Source organism: Protopterus annectens, chromosome 11.part0, assembly GCF_019279795.1.
Source record: "Protopterus annectens isolate FY-2018-M chromosome 11.part0, PAN1.0, whole genome shotgun sequence".
In the NCBI taxonomy this organism is placed as follows: Eukaryota; Metazoa; Chordata; order Ceratodontiformes; family Protopteridae; genus Protopterus; species Protopterus annectens.
This window is the reverse complement of record NC_056745.1, coordinates 814730541-814742983: the sequence shown is the minus strand read 5'-3', so window position 1 is coordinate 814742983 and position 12443 is coordinate 814730541. Positions and strand designations below refer to the sequence as shown.

Genomic DNA, 12443 nt, shown 5'->3' with positions numbered 1-12443 from the left:
AACTGTCTATGTTAAGCAAACATTGTGATCTGATGAAGCTATTTTTTAGAGAAAGCGCTTATCCGTTGTTTTACTAATAAAAGTATCTGGCTGTGAATACAAGATTTGACCCTTGCTTTTGCTCTTGTGCTACGTTTTTTATCATATATTTACTGGTTGTTTCCACAAGAGCATTTACCAGTGAGAGCAGTATTTTGGATTTTTTGACATATTAATAATACACAAACTGCTGACATTCACCATCACTACACAGACCTCAGTACTGTACAAACATCCACAGAATCTCCAGGTTATGTCATGTAATATAACCCCTACTGTACATGACATGTGTAGCAATATGACATATCACTGGCTTGTTATTTGATATGATGACACCATTTATGGTGTGCAGCACATATGCACCACTTCATGCACAACATATGTACAAAGGCTGAGAGAGGTGTGGCTGACAGCACATACACAGGGCCAGTATAGACATGTTGCTGTGATAACCTCATACATATACCATTATTACGGGGTTTGTTGCAACATATGTCCTATTAGAGATATAAAGTCAGTAACTGTCATGGCCTTCACCATCTACAGACAGCAATCCTCACACTACTTTCTGCATTCCGGAGATAGATGCACCATGGCTAGCACATGAGACCAATGGCACAACACTGCCCAGTCTACAGATGACCCTGCAGATGGGGATTCCTCATATACATAGAACTGATGTAGCAGGTATTGCAACACGTACAACAGGCATATCCAGACAAACACTGTTAAACCAACATTACTCCAAATGCGGTATAGTAGCACTTACAGTCTGTAGTCAGGTCAGGCACATCCCTCTCCTGTTATTTGCCATCTTTCCACAGTGTATGTTGTTAGAGGTAAATCTCCAATCCATCTGAAATGCTGTTTGCCAAACAACAGATCTAGTTCCTGCTCACAGTGACAGAAAAGGGCCAACACCACCATGATGTTCTCAGGTATTGGAGTGTGTTTCCATGCAATTGGCTCTGAGAATGTTACCACAGCTGTTCCACATGCTATCAGATAGGGGAGGGCTGCAATTCATGCAGAGGCCATCAGCTGATCATGAGCATACACATGCTGCTGCCTAAGCAAAGCAGGTGTGGGTGTCCACATCCACCAGAGAGGGAGTGGGGGAGGCAGACAGAGGCGAATACATGTCAGGGAGGGGTGGGAGAGTAAAACTTAGGCATGTTTGTGTCACACATCTACCAGCACAGGGTATTAAAACCCCGACAACTATGTATTGCTATTGCATTTTGATGCAGTTATTGGATGCACCACATGGCTTACCTGCTGTGGAGCATTCAGAACATATATATGATGGTGAGTGACATCTGCAACAGGGATATGGTAGATATACAGTAGGTGATGTACACGTACCTGTCTGCATGTACAGGTGCCAGTGTCAACACAGGCACACTCACACAAGGATGCACACACATTGACACACTTGGCAGGGCCAAGTGCAACTCATCACTAGTGAGATTGCCAAAACACATCAATGTGCAGGTATCACATGCACCACACGGGTCATAAGGAGGTCATATGGGCAATGAGTATGAGGAGGTGTCAGACATCAGGCAGTATGCTTCACTGTGCCCTGGGGGGTTGTAGTAAGTGTGGATGTGGACATACACACCATACAACACACACACTAACACACAGGGTGCCAGTTCTGACATGCATGGGTGCATGTCTGCACGAGTGTGTGGTGGTCAACAGTGACAGCAGGCTATACAAGGGTAGGTGATGGGTATAACTTGGCATCAGGCCACATGACAATGGTCTGCATTGTGGCACAGGCCTGTAGTTTCTGTATTTGCCCACACCTGGGTATTGCATCCCCTATCCAGTCACCTGGGTGACTATTGTGTGTGGCCAACATTGTGCAATACCTGCCATGTATTTGTTCTTTAGTCCATGACATGGATGTTGTCTAGGATGTGCACACCTCCCACATGCATGTACAGTGACATGTGAAACTGTACCTGGGGTGTCTGACCCATGTTGTGAACACAGATTATCATCAGATGTGCCAGACATATCTATTTCATCACACTACAGCAGTATGCAGCTACAGGTCGAGCTACAGAGATTATTGGGTTATGACTTTCTCAGAGGTGTATTTCTAGGTGATTGACACCAGTGGCATTGCCAAAGCTGAGTATATGAATTGTATGAAGTGTGAGTAGCCTAAAAAGCATTGCTCTCTACTCAGTCAGACACACACACACAGTTGTCAGGTTTGGGGTTAGAACACATATCTAACTATGTTATCACACTATAGCAGTATGCAATTACAAGACGCACTATGGAGATTACTGTGCTGTGACTTTTCCAGAGGTGTATTTCTAGGTGAGTGACATCAGCAGCCTTGCCACGGTTGAGTATATGAATTGTACGGAGTATGAGTAGCCTAAAACGCATTACTCTCTACTCAGTCAGAGACACACACACACACACACACACACACACACACACACACACACACACACACACACACACACACACTCACACAGATGCCAGGTGGGGTTAGAACACCTACCTAACTACATTATCACACTACAGCAGTATGCAGTTACAGGACACACTACAGAGATTACTGGGCTATGACTTTCCTAGAGGTGTATTTCTAGGTGGGTGACATCAGCAGCCTTGCCAAAGTTTAGTATATGAATTGTATGGAGTGTGAGTAGCCTAATAAACATTTCTCAACACAGTCAGAGACAGACAGACACACACACACACACAAGCACACACTCACACAATTGCCAGGTCTGGGTTTAGAACTACTACCTAACTAGTTTATCACTACAGCAGTAAGCAGTTATGGGATGCGTCATGGAGATTACTGAGCTACAAAATTCACATTGGATGACCTCAGTAGGCTTGTCATAATACTGCTATGGGGAGGGCACAGATGGGGTCATATGTCACAGGTACGTGTATACAGCTACTAGATGGCTACTTCCTTGTACAGTCATGTTGCACAGCTGGCATGTGCACCACATAGTCTGTCAGGCTGACAGGTACTGGTGACTAGTATCTGCAGTGAGTTACAACCGCACCTCATATGTTTGGGGCCCTTTGGCTGTGTGCTGGGTGGGAGAGGCCTGGATGGCTCCTTGTCATGGTCCCCCTGTTCCACACATCTATGCCCATCTACCTTTGGCTTATTATAGTGTGTTGTCCTTACATATATGTCTGTATTCCTATCCACTGTGTGTGCAAGGCAGGAGTGGTGCATACTGATATGTGTCTGCACTGAAAACTGTGACTGCCAGATATGTCTGGTCCACTGGTGTTTGCAGACATGGCCTTCATGTGTTTGTGTGTGCTTAGTTTATAGTAGCGTTCTGGGCTGGGCTTGTCTGCTGCCTGTGTAATTAGCTGATTCTGATACATTTCACCTGACAGCTCAGCTAGTTCTCCTTGATTGCCTTCCTACTGCTGTTTTCCCTTCCCATTGCCTCCCTGATTAAATGTGCAGAGAGCTGCTATTTCCTAGTTTAACTTTTTTTTTTCTTCCTGTACAACCCGCTGCATGGTGCGCACACCTGCTTACACTTTGTAAAGGGTGCTAGGCAGGTTTAGACACACCCCTAGCTTAGCTGTGCTAAGCTAGGGGCAATCCTGAGCCAGAGGGCTCCAATCCACTTACAGTATGCCTGACACACATCCCCATGATGTCACTTATATCCTAGTCTTGCACCCAGGTATTTATACTTTTACACTCTTGGAATCTGCTTCACACCCTGGGGAAAACTGGGATTCACTATCCTTCACCTCATTTGCATAGTATTGCCTGCTAATGCATAGTTACATGTCTCACACTGAGCCTCCCCCCTTAGCAGCCATTACTCCCTGGCCAGGTTGTCTTCTGCCTGCCATTGACTTGCATGGCAGACTACTGCTTTTAGTTAGAGTGCTTATTTAAGTTTATTATATTATTTCCCCCCCCCGATCCCATTTGCACGCAGCTGCCCTGTGCTTCAACGGACGTGATCGACAGACATTTCATGTAAGTTGTATTTTGTACATTTGGCATTGTTTGCAATGCCAATAGCCTTCTACTTCGCCATTGGCATGCTTCCTCAATGCTATGCGCCTTTATTTGGAGCTCTCATAGCTCTGTTTTGCAGTTTTCAGTACCGTACTCGGTTACTAACCGAGTACATTTCTGCATATTAAGCTAGTCCTGCACGCCCTATTTCCTGCTTCCTGGATGGCAGACTTACCTCATTTGCATGGTTTTCACCTGCAAATGGGGTGATTTGCATACAGGGGCTGGGGACGGGAAGCACTAGTGCTACCGCACTCGCGCACATCAAACGTGCATGTACATGGATCGCTCTGCCGCCATATTGACAAAATTTCATCTAACACTAATTATGCATGCCATGCAAGCTTTTGAGAATCCGGGAGAATACTAATGAAGTGTCCCAAATTTGGGGGCTTTGTCTGCCCATTATTTGTGCCTTTGTCCAAATGGATTGCAGTCAGGAAATACTTGCATATATTTGACTTTCAGACTTCTATCCTTCGGAAATTCAAGCTAATGCTTAACCTGTTTTCTATCAACTTTCTAAGTTTGTAAGAGCAATATTTATGAGGTGCCCCTATTTTTAGGGCTTTGTCCCCCCATTATTTGTGCCTTTGTCCACATTTCCTGCTTTAACAGGTTGTGAGGTGTCGTACAGCACTTTTACTATGCAGGGGGTGTGTCACAGAACCTGTCACACATCCCCTGCATTGCTTTACTGCTCCCCTATGTATTTCAGTATCCACAGACACTGAAATACTCATTTATTTCATTTCAGTGTCTGTGTACACTGAAATCCTGACATAATATTGGAGAAATTCTCTAATAGTATGCTACTATACTACTTTTTGAAAGTGCCATACTCCAAATTCTGAGTGCAGGGGGTGTGTTAACTGTGTGAGCAGTGCTAGAACATGCCCCCTGTACTCGTTCTCTGTTTGTGTCTGTACAGACCTTATCCGTAGTGTGCCTTCTTGAATATGCATGGCGCACTGCTGTTAGGGCTTTGTGGACATGAACATGGTTCACTCTGTGCAGGAATAGCACACAGTTTATTGAGTCCCAGGGACTAAGTCTAAGTCTAGTGATTATCAGCTCAAATAGGATGAGCAGAACATTTAGGGCTGTGGGGTTATGTTCCTTGTAATGAGATACACTTATGAGGCATACTCCTGGGGATAGCATCAAGAGTTCATGGGGGCAGGCAAGTATAAAGATGTGGTCGACTATTAATTTTTACGTTTGTGAGGGCAAAATTTAAATTTATGTTAGACAATGCCTTGTCTTGATTTTTAGGTAAAATGTCAAGAGGTATGCTCTCAACTGTCCTGGTGTTTGTGGCAGGTCCTGAGTTTGGCTTTTTATTTCAGACTGTACCTCATCACATCTGTAGTTAGAGAGTGAATTCTGGGTGAGAGAAGTCCTTTGTAATGACATACATTTAGCTCCAGATTACAGCTCCTACAAGAAATGCATGCTAACACAAGCTTTTAATTGGGAGGTTTTGAGCTTGGCATTGCAGTCGTTGGTTTGAGTGCTGTGAGTGGACATTCACTGTCCATGGGGTCTTGGGATGACTGCACCCAAGTGCTTGCTTGACAACTGCCTCAGCATGTCTGGAAACTAAAAGATTCATTAAGTTATTCCTCAGAGTATTATTATAACGGGTGCAAACTAGTACATGTGTGCGTGTTTTTCTTCTAGAGGATTTACATTTGTCTTTTATTTTGCAGATAGCATAAATTGCTGGCCAAAGGAAGTGATGTACGCTGCTTCAGTGGATATTCCAGCCAGTAGAATGGTGCACAGTGAGGTCACAGCTACTGATACACTGTTAGGTGCCCATTTAGGCATTTCAGGTTTAGTTTGGTTTGGGACTAGAGTTTGGACCAGTGAGGATGATGAATGTTAGATGCAGGTGAAGTAGGTGGTGTGGCTAAATGAAAGAGTTTGGTGGGAATTTGGGGTCATCCACAGGTGGGGTGGTCAAGAAGTATCAGGTTAGGTCAGGAATTGGGATCTGGCTGGGTGATTGGCTAGCCAAGCAGGCTGTGTTTTTTAGTGAAGAAAAGCTTTGGAAAGGGTGAGTATGGTGATAGTCTAACTTTATGTAGATGGGGTTCAAAAGTATGATGAAATTGGAAACCGTAAACAGTATACACTTTTGGGGGCTTCTGGACAGAGGAGGATAGGTAGACTGTTGCTAAGGGCATGGGACAACTAGGTGTTAAGCATCATTTCTTACATGACGGTTTGGTTGAAGAAGGATACCACCTTTGAAGCTGACCTTCTTTTGAAGGTTGGAGGTAGGCAATTTATGGGGGAAATTAGGTAGGGAATTTACAGAAAATTGAGTAATTAGTGTTTTATCAGTAAGACCTTCTCTTAAATGAAGAACATTGCCTCTCATAACGTGGAATAAATGGGCAAAGTAGGGCACACTTACTAAAGGCTTGCTAACAACTGTAACTAAGAAGCTCCAGATGGTTAAATGTGATATTGTACTTACTGAAATAATATGATTCTGTTCCATTTCCATTGACATCAGTTAGGTTGCTAACACTGACTGGGTTACACTCTTTCAATGAATGTAATTTACCTTTTGTTTTAAGCATTTTCACTTTCATTGCTGTTACACATGTTGCTGTTGGAGCTGCTTGTAGAACAAAGCAGCAGGTGGGAAAAGCTGCCAAGGCCACACTGTACAAAAGATAAGTATATACTTTGGTTTTAGATTTTTAGTTTACGTAAGAGAGTTCATTGGGATGTTCTTGTACTGCTTGCCTACAGGAATGCTGCTAAGGCAGCCTCTTTGAAATAAGTTAACTTGCCCCTTATACTGCTGTAACTGATTTGGTATGGAAATCATGAGGTAAACCAGTTATCACTCATCTGTAGTGTGTTGTCTTAACATATTCAAGTTGGTAGCTCACTTCATGTTCTGTGTTTTAATAGCTAAGTTAAATGCATAAGTTTAGTTATTGCCGTTTGTGTCATAATACCAGTTTGGCTGCAGCATGTTCCTCGCTGGCTGTGAAAGGATTTAAGGGATAAGGGAGCATCATGTTATTGGGGATAAAGGATGCAAGGAAGTTTAGTGGCTGCACTGCTGATGAACAAGGTAGGCTTTTGGCAGGGCTTAATGTTGTCATTAAGAAGTTTTGGTTTTGTGAGTGCAGGGGGTTTACAGTTTTCTTTTGCAGATGGGATGTGCAGAGTTTGTATCTGCTGATGGTCTGAAGGAAGTGGACATGAAGGGTAAGCAGGTTTGGGGATTGTTATGGGGAGTATGAGGATGTCCACAGGTGGGGTGGAGTCACAACAATGTTACATTGGATCAGATTTTGTGGGCATGGTAGCTGGGTTTGTGATTTCCTGTGGCGAAGCTATGCAAATGGGTTGTTCGGTGGCTAGTGCTACTTTGAGAGTTTAACACTGTTCTTCATTGGATTTGGCAGCAACAGGTAGACAATCAGAAGGAGGTATGCTATCTGTATGCCTTTAAGGATAGGTTAAGGATTTGACAAGGCACTGCAGGGTATGTGTGTGTGTTGGAGATGACTGAGGAATGTTTTTTCATTGTTTAAGCAGAAAATTGAAGGTCTAAGCAAAGCATTGTTTTTCTGGAATTGCTAGTAGATTCTGGCCATGGCATGTTTGATTTACCAGATGCAAAAGTAATGTTAAAAAAAAAAAAAAACTCGAGGGGTGAAATTGAAATTTCAGGACAAGGGCAGATTAAGGGTTGAAATAGCTTTGATTAGTATAGTTGAACAGGTGACAGGGTCATGTGATTTTACTAAATCTTGGACGGTGGTTCATATGTTTGAAGGGTTGGTGTAGGTTTGAATGGTGAAAACTGGCAGACTACGGCTATTGACAAGATAAGTTTTGTTGTGAGGGTTGGCACTGGAAATGGATCTGTATTGTGTGTGATTGGGTGTTTGCAGTATTCGTTTTATCTTTGGAGCAGTTATTCAACGTGTCTTTGCAGTTTGTGTACTGTTGGATATAACATCACGGTGGACTTTATCACATTTATTTCCTTTGAAGAACTTGTTTGGATATTTAAGCAATTATACCACCACATTGACAGTGTTATCCATTCCACCGGAGCGGTAGTGGTCTGTATTGTGCTACAATTTGGGGGGCATTTGCTTTAAGGCTGTATTAAAGTCATTAAAGTAGAGAGTAGTTTGTTGGTCAGCAAATGCTATTTTGGTCATTAGATGTCTGCCTTGTTATAGATAGTGGGCGGGTATAGTGGTTGGATTACTATTACTTTGATCTTTTAGAAAATGAAATCTCATTTTAGCCATTGTATCCCTTAAGTGGCTAAAGGACACTGTGGTTAGATAGGTTGGCAAGTAGTTGGATTTGCTTTGTGTTTGGATGGTGTTGGGATTTTAGTGTTTTGGTGGTATATTTGACAGGTAATCTAGGAATAATTACAAAGCTACCATTGGCAGTAGGATAAGTGAGGATTTGTTTGATTTATAGAAGTTATACAAGGGTATGAGTATTGCTTTGGCACTTTGGAGAGATCATTGGTTTTATTTTAGTTCATGGGCAACTTTCTGCTTTGGGTATTTATATGATAGAGCTTTGGGAGGTTGACAGGGATCCAGTTTGATTCAAAGAGGATGGAGTACACTGAATGTTGTTTGGCTACAATGTTTTAATGTACAGTTAAGTTTGTTTTCGGAGTTTTTTTTGGAAGTTTTTGAATGAAGGAGGAGGAGCAGCCTGATCAGGCTGGTGGGCGGAGAAGAGTGGCAGTCTTGACTCTCTTCTGTTCCCTCTCTGGTGTCGGATGCTCATTTCAATGAGTTGGAAAGGAAAGTGAGTGGTTGGATGCCGCTGGTTTAGTAAAAGTATGTGAGCAGAGGTAAGGACATGGCTTATTTGGTTGGATGCTTAATTCAATAAGTGGGAAATGAAAGTGAGCAGTGGACCGCTGCTTGGTAAATATAATAAGCAAGTGGAGGTAAGGATGCTGCTTATTTGGTCATGTTGAGCGAGGTTATGCTGCCTTAGTTAACAGTTATATAGATGTTATGCTGTGATTAATTAAAATATTGGTCAGTAGATTTATGGAAGTTCAATAAAGGTCATCAAACATCATTTGGTGTGACGTGTTTATTGAAAGGAACCGGGAAAAACATTTTTATGTGAAAATGTGTTGAGTGAGTCCATTAAACATTTCTGAAAGTCTTAATTAAAAAAAGAAAGTAGACAACTCTCAAAACTCTTTCCCACCAGTAAAGTAAGATTATCAGATCTATAATTACTTATGCCATTCATTGGACCCCCCCCATATGAATTGGAATTATGTCTGCAGGTTTCCAACTAACAGAAACAATGCAGTTATTTAAAAAAATCAAGAGATAGTAGCCAAAATACATTTACTGCAATATTCCTAGAAAATGCCTGGAATATTATTAGGTCCCATACCACTAACCTGTTTTATATAGCTCAAAGATACTTGCACATGGGTCAGACTGAAAACTGGGTACTTACAATTGTCGTCTATTAAAATTCTAACCTCAGAATCTCTGTCAAACAGAGTAGCATCTTCTGCCAGGAAGTGCTCATTGAGTAAGTTTGACAACATTCAACACTTCACCTCGAACAGAAATTGGTCCCTAAGATTTAACCTTACTACCAGTGTATCTAACATAAGAATACAATTTCTTAGAGCAAGGGCTAAATCATCTTCAAAATTTACTTTTTGCTAATCTCAAAGAAACATTTAACCTCTTAGAGACTAATCAAAAGAAAAAAAAAACAGCAATAATCCCAGGTGCAACAGATTGCAAACCAAAGAATCAAAAAAAAAAAAAAAACACAAGGATAAATGCCCAGGAAAACCCTGGGAAAGCTATTAATGGCACATCTAGGAGCCCTGGAAGTTGGAAACGTGGAGCTTGCCATTACTGTAGGTATATGTGGAGTGGTGATACTTTCCCCATCACCTACAAAGGCAAAGCCTTGCATTCCTCTTTTAAGGCTAATTGTGACTCCAAGGGTGTAGTACATATTACCATTTGTGGTTCATGTTCCAGTTTTTATATAGGCAAAACAGACCATGCCTTAAAAAAGGGGGTCTATGAACATCTCCATGGTATCAGGAAGATGGATATGAAGAAAGCATTATATGGACATATCACCACTTGTTCAACCAGTGAAGGTATCATTTTCAAATTTGGGGACAAGGTTTATAACTTGCCCAGGGGGGGGGGGGTGACTGGGAAACTCGGTCAGAACGCAGGGAGCTAATATGGCAGCTATGCGTAAATTCTACCCAAAAACCTGGTTTAAGTGATACGATTTCTATTTTCCGCATATTTAACATAAAAGCTGTTCAACTTTGAGTTACTGTGTTTTATCAGGAATATTTTGTGAAGAATTTTTAATTAGTTACTATTTAATATTTAACATTTAACAATATTCAGTTTTATGCTACCAAAGGTTTGATGATGAAAACATGATAACCTAAGATTATTTGTACATTTTTATTATTTACTTGGTACCTGGTACTTTTAATTCCAACTGTTTAATTAACCAATTTACTATTTTATTCAGTTATATCAATTACGTCTTTGACCACCTAATTGGTTGTTTCAATAAATTTAGAGTGTTTGTGCTTGTTCCCCATGGTCTGATGAAATCTTGATTCACTAGATGAAAGCGCTTTGCAGGGGTTCTTTTACCAGTTTCAATAAAGCTACTTTATATTAATTTGAACTTGGATTATTTTTGAACTCGGTTTACTATCCTGGGCACTAATTCTTGTGGTTGTTTGATTCTTCTAGAGACTAAGATGTCAGCCTGTTTTCAATCATTTTTCCTGAACCTCTACCAGGACCTAAATTTCCACCATGAAAGTGTAGTCCTCACTAACTATTACTTATTGTTTTCTTACATCCAGACAAAATAACTTCAGAAATACTTTTAAAGTCCTGCCATTTATTCACAACATTATTTATCTCAGAGGAGTTCAAATTTATTTGATTAATAATATTGAAATCACATAGTTTAGACTCATCAAAAATGGTCTTTTGTTGATTCATGCAAAAAGCTTTTATTGCTATATTATATTCAAAAGATGAGTTATTTAAATTGCCTAATGGATGGAGTTGGTTAATCTCAGACAGTTTTATCTGGAATATCTGTAAGTAAGGGATCTAAGATGCCATTTGATCTGGCAGGAAAATTAATCATCTGAGTCTAGTTGCATAACATACATAAATTGTAAATTTCATTCTCCAACATTGTTGATGTGCCATCAGACCAGCTGATCCCTGGAAAGTTAAAGTTACCTGATATTATCAGGTTATTATAAGTCATAAACTTGACTAAGCCATTGATATACCAGAGTTGATCAGTGCTTGGTAATGCAAGGCTTTTATAATAAACTAACAAGTATAGTGGGAGACCAAAGTCAGCAACTAATAATTCCACAAAAATTCAATTCCGAATTATAACCCACTTCTAACACCCTAACATTTAACCACTGGGCTACAAAAATAACCACTCTACCTCCTATGCTATTATTTCTCAAGCAGGTAAATGATTGGTAAATCAGTATGATTTTGATATAATCTGGCTAAATAGAGACTTTTGTATAGCTATTAATTAACTATGTTATGGATTTTATGCTTTCCCAAGCCATTCAGAAATGTTATAATACTCTGTATTTAACTAGTATTTAAGTTATCAGTATTAATCCACATGTCTTTACTGCTGTATGATGTGAACATTTACTGAACATGATGGTATTTTGCTTCCTTTAGAAGCAGTGGCAGAAAATGTTAGAATGGGTTCAGAGAAATTTTACTAAAAAGTAGAGAGTTTAGGTTATTTAAGAAATTCTGTGTGCCCTAGTATTTCTGGACTTTATTTGGTCGCTTGTATATTAATGAGTAATGATATTTGCTTGGGATACAATGTATATAAGCATGCTGGGCATACCTCTCAAATGTACAGAATTTCACAGAATGTCCAGATTTTTGCCAAATATTTCCGGTCTGTTACTCATAAAAATTGTGTTTTTTTGACAAAACAATATTATGATCTAAGGACTGAAGTCACTAAATAATTATATGTATTTGAGTTTCAGACTTCACATCCTTCAGAAAATGTATGCTAACAAAAATCCTGTTATTCTATCAAATTTCTTTTATGACAGCAATATTTAAAATGTATCCCTATTTTGGGGCTTTCTCCTCCCATTATGTCAGGTTTTGTCCAGATTTCTTGTGCTAAGAGGCTGAGAGATATGATTCTGGGTTAGAGACTATTTTGGTCTTTACATTGTGGGACAGACCTTTTTTACAGGGCCTAAGTGATAGTTGTGTCTGCATTCTCGTTGTTG

At 40.5% G+C, this 12443-nt stretch overlaps 1 protein-coding gene across 1 annotated transcript in view; it reads left to right on the top strand.

The window, feature by feature from the left end:
* PIK3C2G (phosphatidylinositol-4-phosphate 3-kinase catalytic subunit type 2 gamma) overlaps window positions 1–12443 on the top strand; it is a 1120359-nt gene that overhangs the window by 740807 nt on the left and 367109 nt on the right. The window lies entirely within an intron of this gene.